Here is a 16112-nt window from a genome sequence, read left to right as displayed (position 1 = left end):
CCTGAGGATTAAAAAGTGAAAAAGAATTTGATTAGAAGGAAGGTAAGGGGGAAATTATTAATATAAGGGGAAAAAGGCTTCTGATTACTGAAGCTTAAATTCTAACTCATTCCCATTATGAAATAGTCCTGTGGGATCTGGAAATATTAGGAAGACTCGGTCCAAAACTCCGTGGTTGAACATATTTTCAATAATTGCCACAGTTTGCCAGAGGTTTCTGCAGATGTTTTGTGCTGTCATCCCCTCCTCCTCTGTGGCCCTGATGTAAATCTTTGAGTGATGGGCTTTGGAGCTCAGGTTAGATTATTTGGCTTGTATACCTTACAGTTAAAACACATACTAACTTTTACTTATATTTCCACAATGAGAGCCAGTTCACGTGTGTGATATCATGATGGTGAAGGGAAGAGAAGTTAGGAATACAACAGCAGGTCAGTTCAACCATCATTCCTGATCCCCAGCTTGTAGGTAGGACAAGTGGTGCTGTTTTGTGCACCTGTGACAGTTTTGTTTGATAGCACTAATGAAGTAATCAATAAGAGAGTAATCAGAAGTAGCTCAACCCATCAGCTCCAAAAGTAGTTTTTCTCTTCTCTTCTCTTCTCTTCTCTTCTCTTCTCTTCTCTTCTCTTCTCTTCTCTTCTCTTCTCTTCCCTCCCCTCCCCTCCCCTCCCCTCCCCTCCCCTCCTCTCCTCTCTAAATCATATACTTACCCCATCCTTCTTTCTCACGAGAATACCTTACTTTCCCCACATGAGCAGGGCACTTTTCTAAAAATCTTTTTTTTAATGTTTTTAAAATTTTATTTTTGAGAGAGAGAGAGAGAGAGAGACAGAGACAGAACACGAGTGGGGGAGGGGCAGAGAGAGAGGGAGACACAGAATCCAAAGCAGGCCCCAGGCTCTGAGCTGTCAGCACAGAGCCCGACACGGGGCTCTATCTCACAGACCATGAGATCATGACCTGAGTCAAAGTCGGACACTCAAATGACTGAGTCACCCAGGCACCCTAGGATGCTCTTCTGACTACTCCACTCCAAATCTGCACTCCCTGAAACAATTATGAGTCTCCAACTAAACACCTTTGTACTTTTTCAGTTTCCAGTTGACAATAAGTCTGATATTTATTCCACAAACATTGACAATAAGTCTGACATTTATTCCACAAACGTTCATTGAGCACCTATATCATTCCTGGCAGTGAGGAGTCTCCAATGAGCTGGTAGTAGGGAGGACCCTTGGTTCTGATCCTGCTTTGGGATGTCTGTGACTTTAAACAAGGGTCTTTGGCTTCCCTCCATCTGTGTTTCTTAGTCTGCAAAAGAAGTGGTTGGAATAAATGATCTCCAAATCCCTTCCAATGCTGGTTCTTAGATATGGAGCACACACTACTTCTGTTGCTGCTAAAATCTCAACTCCCACTGATGTTCCGGATGGGGAAAGAACAATGAGCAGAGCATGCATTGTGATTCTTTTCTTAGTTCTCAATTCCAGCTTGCCACAGAGGAGAAAAAGAATGAAATGGAGTCTCTCCCTCTCCTGGGCTCCCAACCAGCCACAACCCTGACACACAATGACCAACCCACCCAAATTTAGGATCTTTTGAAAAGAACTGAAAAATGTATGTAGTCTGGGAAATCAGTGGAAGAGAGACTTCTCAATAGGTTTAAGCATTCAAGATTTTCAAAAGAAGCACCTGAACCATTTATTAGGGTGAGAGGTACCTTTATATAAAGCCATGAAATATAGGTGGCTCTAATTGTGGTTGTGTTTGCAAGTTGAAAAGGAATTTTGGTGGTAGGTAGGACCAGGATACATAATTTACTTCATTGATTAAAAGGCTCTTGCTTGGAACCTTGTTTTTCTTCATCAGATGACCTTTTGGGGTTGACAGTTTTCCAAGTTTCAGGCAAGTTATGTTACAAAAGAATGTAACTCAGGGGCCATCTGTTTTTGTGGGATTAAAACCATCTTACAGTTATGGCTTGGAAAAGCTATCTCACACAAATAATTATTTACACATATTTTTCCCAGAATCAATTTAATGAAACAAATATCTATTGAGTATCAGTTCTGAGCTCAGTTCTGTGAAGTCATTAAGAGGAATGAGAATCGCAGTTGCTAGGAGCTCTGGCTATAAAGGAAGTGTGACAGGAATCCAGTCATCCACACTATACTGATGTTGCCATTTGTGGAAAACCTGATGATTTTCACCTAGAACTGAGATTCTGTTTATGTGAGTCTCATAGAGTGGACAGAGAGGCTGTGCGTATTGGGAAGCCTAAGAAGAGGCTCAGGGAGCTTAGTTCTCAGGAATCCTGTCTTTTTTCATAATAAACTTCTAAGACTTATAATGCCCAGACGGCTTCCAGGCAGCATTCTCTCTAATTATAGCTCCCCTGAGTCACTGGAGGTTTCAGAACCAGTAAGTTGAGAGAGAGATAGACTATAAAAACAAGCTCATTTCACTGGGGGTATAGCTCAGGGGTAGAGCATTTGACTGCAGATCAAGAGGTCCCTGGTTCAAATCCAGGTGCCCCCTGTACAGTCCAGTTTTTGCTTCAGAAGAATCTGGATCGACTTTAGCTTTATTATTTTCCATAGCTCATGGTTGAATAAATAACTAATGTCCTTTGTGTATAGGCCAGGCATCAGTCTAAATTATTTACATTAATTATCTCCTTCATTTCTCTCCAAAATTTTACGAGATGCATGCCATCAGTATCCTCATTTGACATGAGGAGACAGACTTGGAGATGCTCAGTAATTGGCTAACGGTCAAAAAAGTCTACAAAGAGAAGGCCTAAGGTTTGAACTCAGAGCACACAGCCTCAATGAGTCTATCATACTACTCATACAGTTCTAGTGTTAAAAGTTGTGTGACAGAATTCCACTTAGTAATGCTCCCAAGGTGCTAGGACTGTCCATCCAGGTTTAGAACTTTTGGCTGCAGGGTCAACCCAGCAGCTTAGCGACTGTGCCCACCCTGTGCAGCGACCTGGGGAAAGTCAGGGAATAGTCTTCCCCAAACACCACTAGGGCTGAGCATGAACTGGCCTGAAGGTGAGGGAGCTGCACTCTTTTCCTGCTCTAAAGCCTGAGGAGTTTCTATTTCCTTTCTGCCCCCAATTCATTTTCTGCAGCTCAGCTCTCCCACCTTGGGTGCCTTCATTCAGGATCCAGAGTGGACCAGACCCCTGCCCACAGCCCAGGCAATGCTGTGTCTTTAGAGGAGCCTGAACAACATATAGAGTGCCTTCTGTGGGCCAGAGCCGTGCAGAGTGTGAACCCAGAGGTGACTGAGACACAGCCCCTGGCCTCAGTGTGCTCTCATCCAGGGAGCAGTCCTGCAAAGTACAAAATCGGAGCAATTTGAGCTGCATGTCATTGTGCCAGCCTCAGTGCATAGGAGACAGTGACTCCTTCTGTGTGGAGGAGGGAAGGTTAAAGGAGGCTTTTGGAGTTGCTGATGGCAAATCATAGTTTCAAAGATAAATAATATCTCAGGACAGAGGGTGGAGTGGAGGTAGGGGTGTGCGGGGTGGTGGCTGAGGTCCAGGTAGACAAGGCTGCCTGGGCAGAGACTGGGGCCAGATGGATGCAGGTAGAGGCAGCAGGAGCACAAGAGGTGACATGGGCATGTCAGAAGATGAAGTTGAAGAGGCAGTTGGGGATCCAAACTTGGAGCCTTTCAGGAAGGCATTTAAAGGGGGCGTGACCTGGATAGACTCCATTGAATTTTTAAATTTTTAATTAAAAAACTTTAGAAATGTTTATTTTTGAGAGAGCAAGCACGAGTGGGGGGAGGGGCAGAGTGAGAGAGAGGGGGGACAGAGAATGTCAAGCAGGCTCCCCCACCGTCAGCACAGAACCCGATGTGGGGCTCGAACCCATGAACCATGAGATCATGACCTGAGCCGAAGCTCAACCGATTGAGCCACCCAGGTGCCCCTAGACTCCACTGTAAAACAGGCTGCTTGGGGAGCAGCAGGGGGATGGCTGTAAGGGGTGGAGGCTGGGAGGCCATTTAGGAGGTGGTGGCACTGCTGGTGTGGGGGTTGGGATGAACCTAAGTGAAGTCAGAGCCACGATCAGCAATACCCAGCGATTACCTGGAATTGGAGAAGAGCCGGTGAGAGAAGCGCCACCGTTGTAAGCGTTTCGACCAAATGACTGAGTGCACAGTGGTGTCACCAACCAAGATGGGGGGAGACTGATCAGATGGTTCAGGAGGCAGGCCGGGCGCTGCGCCCCAAAAGTACACTGGAATCCTGGCCGCAGCACTTCCTGGCTGTGTGACTACTCTGTGCTTCAGTTTCCCTACCTGCAAAATCAATATGCTAATGATAACGTCTTTTTTATGGCGTTTTCGTAATGATTCTCTGGGAAGTTATGAGTGCAAGCTTTAGTCCCGTGTGTGGCACGTAGCAAGTGTCCAGTAATTATGCACTGTCGTTATTACAACAAAGCAGAATAGGAGGAGATGCAGGCTTGGGCAGGAAGGTGAAAGGTTTGTTTGGGGCACCCTGGGTGTGAACTCTGAGGTTCCTGGAAAGCCTCAGAGTGGAGTGACTGGGAATGGGTATCTGGGACCCGTGAGAGCCTGTGAGCGGAACCTCTGGCTGCCTTCACTCGGCGGCTTCAAGGAGGCGACAGGCCTCCTCGGGGAGGATTGGTTGCAATGACAGAGTTTTCCTTGACCTTTCTGCTCAGTCTCAGAGGTACACAAGATTAAAAATCCTCAGACTGGAACCAAAGAGAAGAGGAATCAGAGGTGCTCAAAGGTGAATTTTGGACTTTGGAATACCTAGTTGTTGTTGTTTGACTGTAAAATAAGACAGTTCATCCTGGATGAGGTCCCCTTTGAAAATTTGATGAAAACATACACAACATACGATGCACGTACATACACAACATTTGCTTACAATATCGGAGTTACATCTGAACCTTTGAAGTTTGTGGACACCCAGTTAAGACTCCCTCCCTGTCCAATACTTGTTGGTGACCCATAAAACTTAAAATGTTCGTTGATGTGGGGGTGGGGGGAGAAACATTCACGATGTGCCCAGAGATTTTTAGGCAGTTGGTAGTGTGTTTTAAAAACTGGAGAATTATATGGAGAATTATACTCAGCTTGAGGTGCTGGGAAGAGAATGAGTATATATGCTTTGAGAAAAGCAGGTGTTGGTGTGGCTGGAAGGGAATTGAAGATGAATTTAAGTCCAGGAAGAATCTGAGCCATAAAAAGTATTTATGAAGTATGATGTAACTCATAAAAGTGAAACAAGTATTTATGTGCAGCTTGTTACCATCAGGGGGTATAGCTCAGTGGTAGAGCATTTGACTGCAGATCAAGAGGTCCCTGGTTCAAATCCAGGTGCCCCCTCTGTGTTCTTTTGCTCTTCTTGGCAGCTTCATTAAAATACTGGGTGTAGAGTGAGGAAAGCAAGGTGCCTAGGGCTCAAAATTTAAGGATGTGCTCACTCTCACATGAGTACCTTGGCTTGTTAATTCCCTCGCAGTAAAGCCGTGTGCATATAAATTCACATAAACACAGCCATACGTCCAGAGGCATATACACACACCCCACACACCAGATGTCCCCCGACCACATGCACACATCCTGACCCACACACCATCACACAGACCCACCAACAGACAAACATACATACACATATGCATACCTGCATCTTCTCACGTGGACCTTTGTTTTTTCCTTTCTGTGTATTCAATCTTATTCACCAGACCCTTTCTAACCTCCTTTCTTCAAACTTTTAACCTTTTAATAGTTAGGATTTACAGAAGAGTTGTGAAGATACTATAGAAATGTCCCATATACCCTTCACTCAGCTTCCCCTAGTGTTAACATCTTGCATAACCACGCCACATTTATCAAAACTGTGAAATAAACATTGGTGCAACACTATTAGCCAAACCATAGACATCATTCAGATGTCACCAATTTTTCTGTTACTGTCTTTTTTCCTGTGGCAGGATTCAGTCCAGGATGCCCTGCTGCCTGGAGTCATAACGCCTCCTTAGTTTCCTTCTCTGACAGTTACTCAGTTTTTCCTTGAGTTGTTTGTTTGTTTTGTAATCTTAACACTTTTGAGAAGTCCCGGTCAGATATTTTGTAGAATGCCCCTCACTTTGGGTTTGTGTAATGTTTTCTCATGATTAGGCCAAAGTTGTAGATTTGGGGGAAAAAATATCACAAAGGTCATGGTCATAGGCCCTTATCCTCCTGTCTTACTAGGGGTGGAAGAAAAGCACTGCAAACATTTAGGAGTCTGCTACATTGTAAAATGTTAAGAGTACAAGGTCTGAAGCTTGTGAGGATATACCTTCTGAAGTGAGATACCACACAGAAGGAAGCATATCACATGGTGGGTCTCTTTGGATTTTGGTGTTCATGTATTTGGATGTGCTTCTCTGGTACGTTTACTAGGTTTAAACAATAACCCATAAGATTGTCTGTTGTTTTGTGGATGCCAGAACAAGAAAAAAAGTCTGCACTCAGTCCAGGCCATGGGGAAACCTATTCCTTCGTGGGGGTACTGTGACTTAGTACTGGAAGTATAAATGGCAACTCTAGCTTTGTTAATTTACCTTTTTTGCTTGTTTCAATAGCACATTGAATTTACCTCTTTTTAATATTATTACATGGCATATTGTAATTGTTTATAGGTCTGTGTATTAGTCAGACTAACTTTGGCAATAGTGTGGTGTCAACCCTGAAATCTCAAGAGCTTTAATACAACAAAGATTTGTATCTTATTGATGCAAGATCTGAAGTGGGTGTGGTGGTCCTTCACCCTCTGGCAACTATGTCCATCTAGCACAATGGGGCCTCCCGAGTCATTGCTGCAGGGGTAGAGAGAGTTGGAGGAGTCACCTAAGTTCCCAGCTGCCTTAGCCCTGGAGTGACACGTCTCACTTCAGCTCACAGTTCATTGGACAGACCTAGTCTTATGTCCCCAGTGTCATTGCAGTGGAGGCTGGGAAAGAGAAGAAAGCATTTGGATAGTTAGTGAGTACTAACTTTCACTGCCATAACTGATCTTACCTACTCAATTCTTTTTGATTCTCCTTGTTATCACCAGCGACTGGTAAGTACCTTGCCCATGGTAAGGGCTCACAAGGTATTTGATGAATAACAACTTTTGGCTAATTGAGTGAATGAATAAATAAATGATACAAGATAAACAAGGTATATTCTTAAGTTATTTGGAAACTGATTCTATTATAAAGCAAGAATTATGCCTCTCACATTTAAGAAAAAAACAACTTGGGGCACCTGGGTGGCTCAGTAGGTTAAGCGTCTGACTTTGGCCCAGGTCATGATCTCACAGTCCATGAGTTTGAGCCCTGCGTCGGACTCTCTGCTGACAGCTCAGAGCCTGGAGCCTGCTTCCGATTCTGTATCTCCCTCTCTCTCTTCCCCTCCCCTGCTCATGCTCTGTCTCTGTCTCAAAAATAAATAAAAGTATTAAAAAAAAACCCCAACTTATTGCTGCCTTCTAAACAATCCCTTAAAAGATTCAAACTTTTGTTGAAGAAGACCACTTTGTGTATGCCCATCAAGTAAAACATAGAATACTATCTTTTTTGTTTGTTTGTTTGCTGATTTATTTTACTTTGGAAAATAAATGTCTACTACTCTACCTCCCTTTCTAAAATTGTCCTCATGACCTTTACCCATTATAAAATCAAAATACATTTACTATATAAAACTTTAAACATATATCAAAGTTTATAGGAGGGAATAAAATTGGGTTGCATCTCTACCACTATCTTTTGTTAACTGTTGTCTGTTAAATGTGATGGGACATGTGTGTGTATGTTTTATGTATGTACACATAAACATAACCAAAACGTATCAGGCATGTCTTAGGCAACATTTCAGATCCTCTTGTCCTTCACTGTTCCTGAGGCCCTCGGCCAGCTTCTCTACCCTGGCTGCCATTGCAGTGGCAAGTGTGCATTGACTTTATCAATGATGGATGCCTCTGGCTTCCTACTCTCGGCTTCCCTCTTGCTTTTGAGTTATGAGAGGCCATGAGACCCCCTTGGTGCCCCCACCTACAGAACCTGGAAATGTTGAGGAGTTAATGCAGCATGAGGAAAACCTTTCACCAACAAGATACAGAAGTTGAGGGCTAAGTCTTCTTCTCCCTTCTTTGGGACAGAGTGTCCTGGGATGCTGTAGCTCATATGCCCTCTGGAAGACAGCTTTATGGGATCAAGCAATCAATGCACTTGTTAACAAATGATGACCAGCTTGGAAACGCACCTTTGCACTGACCTAACCTTTCTCTGCCTCGCTCCCCCTTTTACCTCCCTCCTCCCTGGGGGTCGCGCTTTGTGAAAAACTAATAGCAGGTAAGCTTTTGCCTCTAGCTCTAGGTTCTGGGGTATCGAGATAATGCAGGCAGTCAAGATGGTTTGCCAGTTTTCCCTTCACCCTTTACCACAAGGCGATATAAATGAATTGCATCCAGGCTTTCATTAAACAAGATACCATCTCTGCCTGATTCCAGCTGCCAACATCTGCATCTCTTCCCCTGAGTTCCTTCATTCTTTCTTTCTTGGCAGCCAGAGCCCATTCTACATCTGTTTGAGGCAAGCTGGAAGTGCCAGAGAATTAATGGCCCCTGGGAGCACCTTCAAATAACAGCTGGCAGAGGTTGCTGTTTAAATAACCCAGATTCCTTACCCCTTCCGTGGGAGAGCTCAGCCATGATGCCATCCACCTCGGCTCCAGAGTTCTCGATGGCACTAAGCTGGGCTGCCCACAGCGTTAACTTGTATGACAAAGCAACCTTTATTGGCTGCTTCCCTTTTCCTGTCTCACTTCCCCTCTCCTCTACCAGTGTATCCTGTAGTCACCTCCCAAATATGCTATTTGAATTAGAATTCCTGAATTTTGCTGCCATGAGAGCCCAAATCAGGACATCAGCCTAAGACATAATTAAAAAAAAACTCTTATAAACTGATCTTTTTCATTTAATAATATATCCTGTATGTGATGTTCAATATTCCAAAACTTATCTAAAATATAAGAGTGTAAATGCTGCTTGGTATTTATTGTATGGATTATATAAATGATATGTTGGGCATTTCAGTTTCCAACTTTCCTATCCAACTGTAATTAACCCAGTGCAAACAGAGTTGGACAGGCTTTGTCTCCTGGGGTGAGAGTCGTAAATAAATGAGCTACAGATCAGTCATTTGTGCACATGATAAGAAGGAAATAGTCAACACAGAGATTTCCCCTGACTTCTATTTGGTGGTTTTTGAAGGTTGCCCTATAGCAGGAGTTCTTAGGAAAATATCAAAAACATCTCGATTATGTTCTACTTTGAAAGGAAATGAATTGCATCCAAGCTTTCATTAAGCAAGGTACCATCTCTGTCTCATTTCTCTTTGAAAAATAATGACAGCAAAAGCTCATTCCGTGGTACTTTGCTGCCTGATGGGTTTTGTTTCACTTTGTGGAAATTTGGGCTTCCTGCTTCCAAAGGGGTATACTTCTCTCACTGTTAGACAGTTAGGATGACTTCTAAAGTTTTATTCCAGTCCCTTGAATGATTTGGGGCCAGTTAACCAACCTCTGTAAGTTCTGGGTTCTTTTCATTTTGTACATTGGAGTTAATAATAGTATTCCTCTTGCTAAGTTTGATGTCAGAGTGGTATAATGTTAATGAATCCATAGTGACTGCTCAATAAATGATAGCAATTACTTCACAGTGGGTTCATTTTCAGTGGTGAAAGGAGCAGCACAGAGCAGAGGGTGGGACTTAAGAAATATCAAGGAGGGGCACCTGGGTGGCTTGGTCTGTTGAACGTCAGACTTCACCTCCGGTTATGGTCTCCCGGTTCGTGGGTTCAAGCCCTGCATCAGGCTCTGTGCTGACAGCTTGGAGCCTAGAGTCTGCTTCAGATTCTGTGTCTCCCTGTCTCTCTACCCCTCCCCTGCTCACATCCTGTGTCTTTCTCTCAAAAATAAAATAAACATTAAAAAAAAAAAGGAATATCAAGGGGACATAGGGTTGGGACATACAGATACCTAATTAGATTCAGGGAACATGAATGTCTCTCTGCTCGAAGATATCTCCTCCCCACGTTCTTCCTGCTGCAGCTCAGACTTGGACCCGAAGCTGTGCATAATTCCAGCCCTTCTGCCTAGTGTAGCCATTCTCCAAGGAGAGCAGCAGAACCTTGGGAACTAGTTAGAAATGCGGATTATCAGGTTCCTCCTTTGACATTAGAATCAGAATCTCTGGGAGTGGGGCCTGGTAATTTATGTTTTAGAAAGCTACTCTTGCACATTAAGGTTTAAAACCACTAGTCTCTTATGCTTTGGCTCTCTCCCACTCTAACGTCTTTTTTTTTTTTTCCTTCCCCTCCCCCATGGGTTCCTGTTAAGGCACCTTTTGGGATGAGCACTGGGTGTTGTATGGAAACCAATTTGTCAATAAATTTCATATATAAAAAAAAAAAAAAAGGAAGGCACTTGTGATGAGCACCAGGTATTGTACGGAAGTGTTGAAATGCTGTATTGTACACCTGAAACTAATATTACACTGTATGTTAACTAACTAGAATTGAAATAAAAACTTCAAAAAGAAACAATAAAAAAAAAAAAAACCACTAGTCTCATTTAAGGCTTTAACCTGGCTTGCCCAGCACCTCCTCCCATGGCCAGCTCAGGGGGTTCTGCTTGATCCAGCTTCCTCCTCTTCCAGCTTTCACCCTGAGATGTTACTGTGTGTGCTGTCTCAATTATACACTCCTTTTCAGCTCTGAGTTTAATCTCTCATCTTTTGCATTATACTAGGACCTTAGATCTGCCATTGGGTGTGATTTCTACCCCTCCCTTCATCCCTGTGTCTGGCAGCTCCAGACAACTTATCCTGGTGCAGTTTAGCCCCTGGGACCTCATTCTGCCTGGAGCTTGATCAGGAAGCTGATATTTCCACCAGGTTTTGCCCCTGCAGGAGGATCAGCCCTTACTAGCCCAATGTTCAGTTTCAGTGCTGCCCCAGGCTCCAAGAGAGAGTAAGGCATGCTTTTTAAGATCTAGTCCCTGAAATCATAAACCATCATTTCTGTCACATTTTATTTGTTAGAAACAAATCACTATGAGTCGTTCACATTCAAGGGGAGGGGAACCGGCTTTACTTTCTGATGGGAGGAGTCTCAAAAATTTGGGGGCATATTTTATAACCACAGAGTCCATCTTTGGGGAAAGCTCCCTTCCACATACCACTCAATTCTTTTTTTTTTTTTTTTAACGTTTATTTATTTTTGAGAGAGAGAGAGAGAGTGCGAGCGGGAGAGGAACAGAGAGAGAGAGAGGGAGACACAGAAACTGAAGCAGGCTCCAGGCTCTGAGCTGTCAGCACAGAGCCCAAGGTGGGGCTCGAACTCACAAGCTGTGAGATCATGAGCTGAGCAGATGTTGGTTGCTTAACCAACTGAGCCACCCAGGCGCCTCTTCACATACCACTCAATTCTTTTTTTTTTTTTTTTTTTTTATATGAAGTTTATTGACAAATTGGTTTCCATACAACACCCAGTGCTCATCCCAAAAGGTGCCCTCCTCAATACCCATCACCCACCCGCCCCTCCCTCCCACCCCCCATCAACCCTCAGTTTGTTCTCAGTTTTTAACAGTCTCTTATGCTTTGGCTCTCTCCCACTCTAACGTCCTTTTTTTTTTTTTTTTTTTTTTTTCCTTCCCCTCCCCCATGGGTTCCTGTTAAGTTTCTCAGGATCCACATAAGAGTGAAACCATATGGTATCTGTCTTTTTCTGTATGGCTTATTTCACTTAGCATCACACTCTCCAGTTCCATCCACGTTGCTACAAAAGGCCATATTTCATTTTTTCTCATTGCCACGTAGTATTCCATTGTGTATATAAACCACAATTTCTTTATCCATTCATCAGTTGATGGACATTTAGGCTCTTTCCATAATTTGGCTATTGTTGAGAGTGCTGCTATGAACATTGGGGTACAAGTGCCCCTATGCATCAGTACTCCTGTATCCCTTGGGTAGATTCCTAGCAGTGCTATTGCTGGGTCATAGGGTAGGTCTATTTTTAATTTTCTGAGGAACCTCCACACTGCTTTCCAGAGCGGCTGCACCAATTTGCATTCCCACCAACAGTGCAAGAGGGTTCCCGTTTCTCCACATCCTCTCCAGCATCTATAGTCTCCTGATTTGTTCATTTTGGCCACTCTGACTGGCGTGAGGTGATACCTGAGTGTGGTTTTGATTTGTATTTCCCTGATAAGGAGCGACGCTGAACATCTTTTCATGTGCCTGTTGGCCATCTGGATGTCTTCTTTAGAGAAGTGTCTATTCATGTTTTCTGCCCATTTCTTCACTGGGTTATTTGTTTTTCGGGTGTGGAGTTTGGTGAGCTCTTTATAGATTTTGGATACTAGCCCTTTGTCCGATATGTCATTTGCAAATATCTTTTCCCATTCCGTTGGTTGCCTTTTAGTTTTGTTGGTTGTTTCCTTTGCTGTGCAGAAGCTTTTTATCTTCATAAGGTCCCAGTAATTCACTTTTGCTTTTAATTCCCTTGCCTTTGGGGATGTGTCGAGTAAGAGATTGCTACGGCTGAGGTCAGAGAGGTCTTTTCCTGCTTTCTCCTCTAAGGTTCTGATGGTTTCCTGTCTCACATTTAGGTCCTTTATCCATTTTGAGTTTATTTTTGTAAATGGTGTGAGAAAGTGGTCTAGTTTCAACCTTCTGCATGTTGCTGTCCAGTTCTCCCAGCACCATTTGTTAAAGAGGCTGTCTTTTTTCCATTGGATGTTCTTTCCTGCTTTGTCAAAGATGAGTTGGCCATATGTTTGTGGGTCTAGTTCTGGGGTTTCTATTCTATTCCATTGGTCTGTGTGTCTGTTTTTGTGCCAATACCATGCTGTCTTGATGATGACAGCTTTGTAGTAGAGGCTGAAGTCTGGGATTGTGATGCCTCCTGCTTTGGTCTTCTTCTTCAAAATTCCTTTGGCTATTCGGGGCCTTTTGTGGTTCCATATGAATTTTAGGATTGCTTGTTCTAGTTTCGAGAAGAATGCTGGTGCAATTTTGATTGGGATTGCATTGAATGTGTAGATAGCTTTGGGTAGTATTGACATTTTGACAATATTTATTTTTCCAATCCATGAGCAGGGAATGTCTTTCCATTTCTTTAAATCTTCTTCAATTACCTTCATAAGCTTTCTATAGTTTTCAGCATACAGATCCTTTACATCTTTGGTTAGATTTATTCCTAGGTATTTTATGCTTCTTGGTGCAATTGTGAATGGGATCAGTTTCTTTATTTGTCTTTCTGTTGCTTCATTGTTAGTGTATAAGAATGCAACGGATTTCTGTACATTGATTTTGTATCCTGCAACTTTGCTGAATTCATGTATCAGTTCTAGCAGACTTTTGGTGGAGTCTATCGGATTTTCCATGTATAATATCATGTCATCTGCAAAAAGCGAAAGCTTGACTTCATCTTTGCCAATTTTGATGCCTTTGATTTCCTTTTGTTGTCTGATTGCTGATGCTAGAACTTCCAGCACTATGTTAAACAACAACGGTGAGAGTGGGCATCCCTGTCGTGTTCCTGATCTCAGGGAAAAAGCTCTCAGTTTTTCCCCGTTGAGGATGATGTTAGCTGTGGGCTTTTCATAAATGGCTTTTATGATCTTTAAGTATGTTCCTTCTATCCCGACTTTCTCAAGGGTTTTTATTAAGAAAGGGTGCTGGATTTTGTCAAAGGCCTTTTCTGCATCGATTGACAGGATCATATGGTTCTTCTCTTTTTTTTTGTTAATGTGATGTATCACGTTGATTGATTTGCGAATGTTGAACCAGCCCTGCATCCCAGGGATGAATCCCACTTGATCATGGTGAATAATGCTTTTTATATGCTGTTGAATTCGATTTGCTAGTATCTTATTGAGAATTTTTGCATCCATATTCATCAGGGATATTGGCCTGTAGTTCTCTTTTTTTACTGGGTCTCTGTCTGGTTTGGGAATCAAAGTAATGCTGGCTTCATAGAATGAGTCTGGAAGTTTTCCTTCCCTTTCTATTTCTTGGAATAGCTTGAGAAGGATAGGTATTATCTCTGCTTTAAACGTCTGGTAGAACTCCCCTGGGAAGCCATCTGGTCCTGGACTCTTATTTGTTGGGAGATTTTTGATAACCGATTCAATTTCTTCGCTGGTTATGGGTCTGTTCAAGCTTTCTATTTCCTCCTGATTGAGTTTTGGAAGAGTGTGGGTGTTCAGGAATTTGTCCATTTCTTCCAGGTTGTCCAATTTGTTGGCATATAATTTTTCATAGTATTCCCTGATAATTGTTTGTATCTCTGAGGGATTGGTTGTAATAATTCCATTTTCATTCATGATTTTATCTATTTGGGTCATCTCCCTTTTCTTTTTGAGAAGCCTGGCTAGAGGTTTGTCAATTTTGTTTATTTTTTCAAAAAACCAACTCTTGGTTTCGTTGATCTGCTCTACAGTTTTTTTAGATTCTATATTGTTTATTTCTGCTCTGATCTTTATTATTTCTCTTCTTCTGCTGGGTTTAGGCTGCCTTTGCTGTTCTGCTTCTATTTCCTTTAGGTGTGCTGTTAGATTTTGTATTTGGGATTTTTCTTGTTTCTTGAGATAGGCCTGGATTGCAATGTATTTTCCTCTCAGGACTGCCTTCGCTGCGTCCCAAAGCGTTTGGATTGTTGTATTTTCATTTTCGTTTGTTTCCATATATTTTTTGATTTCTTCTCTAATTGCCTGGTTGACCCACTCATTCATTAGTAGGGTGTTCTTTAACCTCCATGCTTTTGGAGGTTTTCCAGACTTTTTCCTGTGGTTGATTTCAAGCTTCATAGCATTGTGGTCTGAAAGTATGCATGGTATAATTTCAATTCTTGTAAACTTATGAAGGGCTGTTTTGTGACCCAGTATATGATCTATCTTGGAGAATGTTCCATGTGCACTCGAGAAGAAAGTATATTCTGTTGCTTTGGGATGCAGAGTTCTAAATATATCTGTCAAGTCCATCTGATCCAGTGTCTCATTCAGGGCCCTTGTTTCTTTCTTGACCGTGTGTCTAGATGATCTATCCATTTCTGTAAGTGGGGTGTTAAAGTCCCCAGCAATTACCACATTCTTATCAATAAGGTTGCTTCTGTTTATGAGTAATTGTTTTATATATTTGGGGGCTCCGGTATTCGGTGCATAGACATTTATAATTGTTAGCTCTTCCTGATGGATAGACCCTGTAACTATTATATAATGTCCTTCTTCATCTCTTGTTACAGCCTTTAATTTAAAGTCTAGTTTGTCTGATATAAGTATGGCTACTCCAGCTTTCTTTTGGCTTCCAGTAGCATGGTAAATAGTTCTCCATCCCCTCACTCTGAATCTAAAGGTGTCCTCAGGTCTAAAATGAGTCTCTTGTAGACAGCAAATAGATGGGTCTTGTTTTTTTATCCATTCTGATACCCTGTGTCTTTTGGTTGGCGCATTTAATCCATTTACATTCAGTGTTATTATAGAAAGATATGGGTTTAGAGTCATTGTGAAGTCTGTATGTTTTATGCTTGTAGTGATGTCTCTGGTACTTTGTCTCACAGGGTCCCCCTTAGGATCTCTTGTAGGGCTGGTTTAGTACCACTCAATTCTTAAGATGATCTGCTCTGTTGGCCCATTCTGGCAGAGTCTAGATACTCACCTTTGTCTTTGGCCAGGTGTCCTAACTAGCCACTAGACAGAGAGCCCTTTCTATGTATTTCTGATACTCAATCCAGGTTGATGTCACTATCCAAGGGGTTTTATCTCTTTATAATGACAAGTTTCAGTCATTTATTGAACACTTACCTTGTGATCGCTAACTGATGTATTGGTTATGCCCTAATTGCCTGTGTCTAACTTGGTGAGTTATTAACTTGAGCTAAGTTCCAACTTTTTGTATGTTAACCAGGCACAGAGCTGCCGTATAAACATATGCAGTTAGAAGAGAATGCAAAACTGCTCATCTGAGAGGGTGAGTTGCGGCTGAAATCTGGCTCACACCCCACTAGCTGAGTTAATTT

At 42.5% G+C, this 16112-nt stretch overlaps 2 non-coding genes across 2 annotated transcripts; both read left to right on the top strand.

The window, feature by feature from the left end:
• Nucleotides 1-2469: 2469 nt before the first annotated feature.
• On the top strand, nucleotides 2470-2541 carry TRNAC-GCA (transfer RNA cysteine (anticodon GCA)). The gene has a single exon. It is a non-coding gene; the product is annotated as a tRNA-Cys (tRNA).
• A 2772-nt stretch (nucleotides 2542-5313) lies between these two features.
• Nucleotides 5314-5385, top strand: TRNAC-GCA (transfer RNA cysteine (anticodon GCA)). The gene has a single exon. It is a non-coding gene; the product is annotated as a tRNA-Cys (tRNA).
• Nucleotides 5386-16112: the final 10727 nt, after the last annotated feature.

Source organism: Lynx rufus, unplaced genomic scaffold, assembly GCF_022079265.1.
Source record: "Lynx rufus isolate CCGP_SWC_20201006 ecotype Redwood Valley unplaced genomic scaffold, mLynRuf1.p SCAF_5, whole genome shotgun sequence".
Classification (NCBI taxonomy): Eukaryota; Metazoa; Chordata; class Mammalia; order Carnivora; family Felidae; genus Lynx; species Lynx rufus.
Note: the sequence above shows the minus strand (reverse complement) of the source record. Positions and strands in the feature narration are given on the sequence as shown.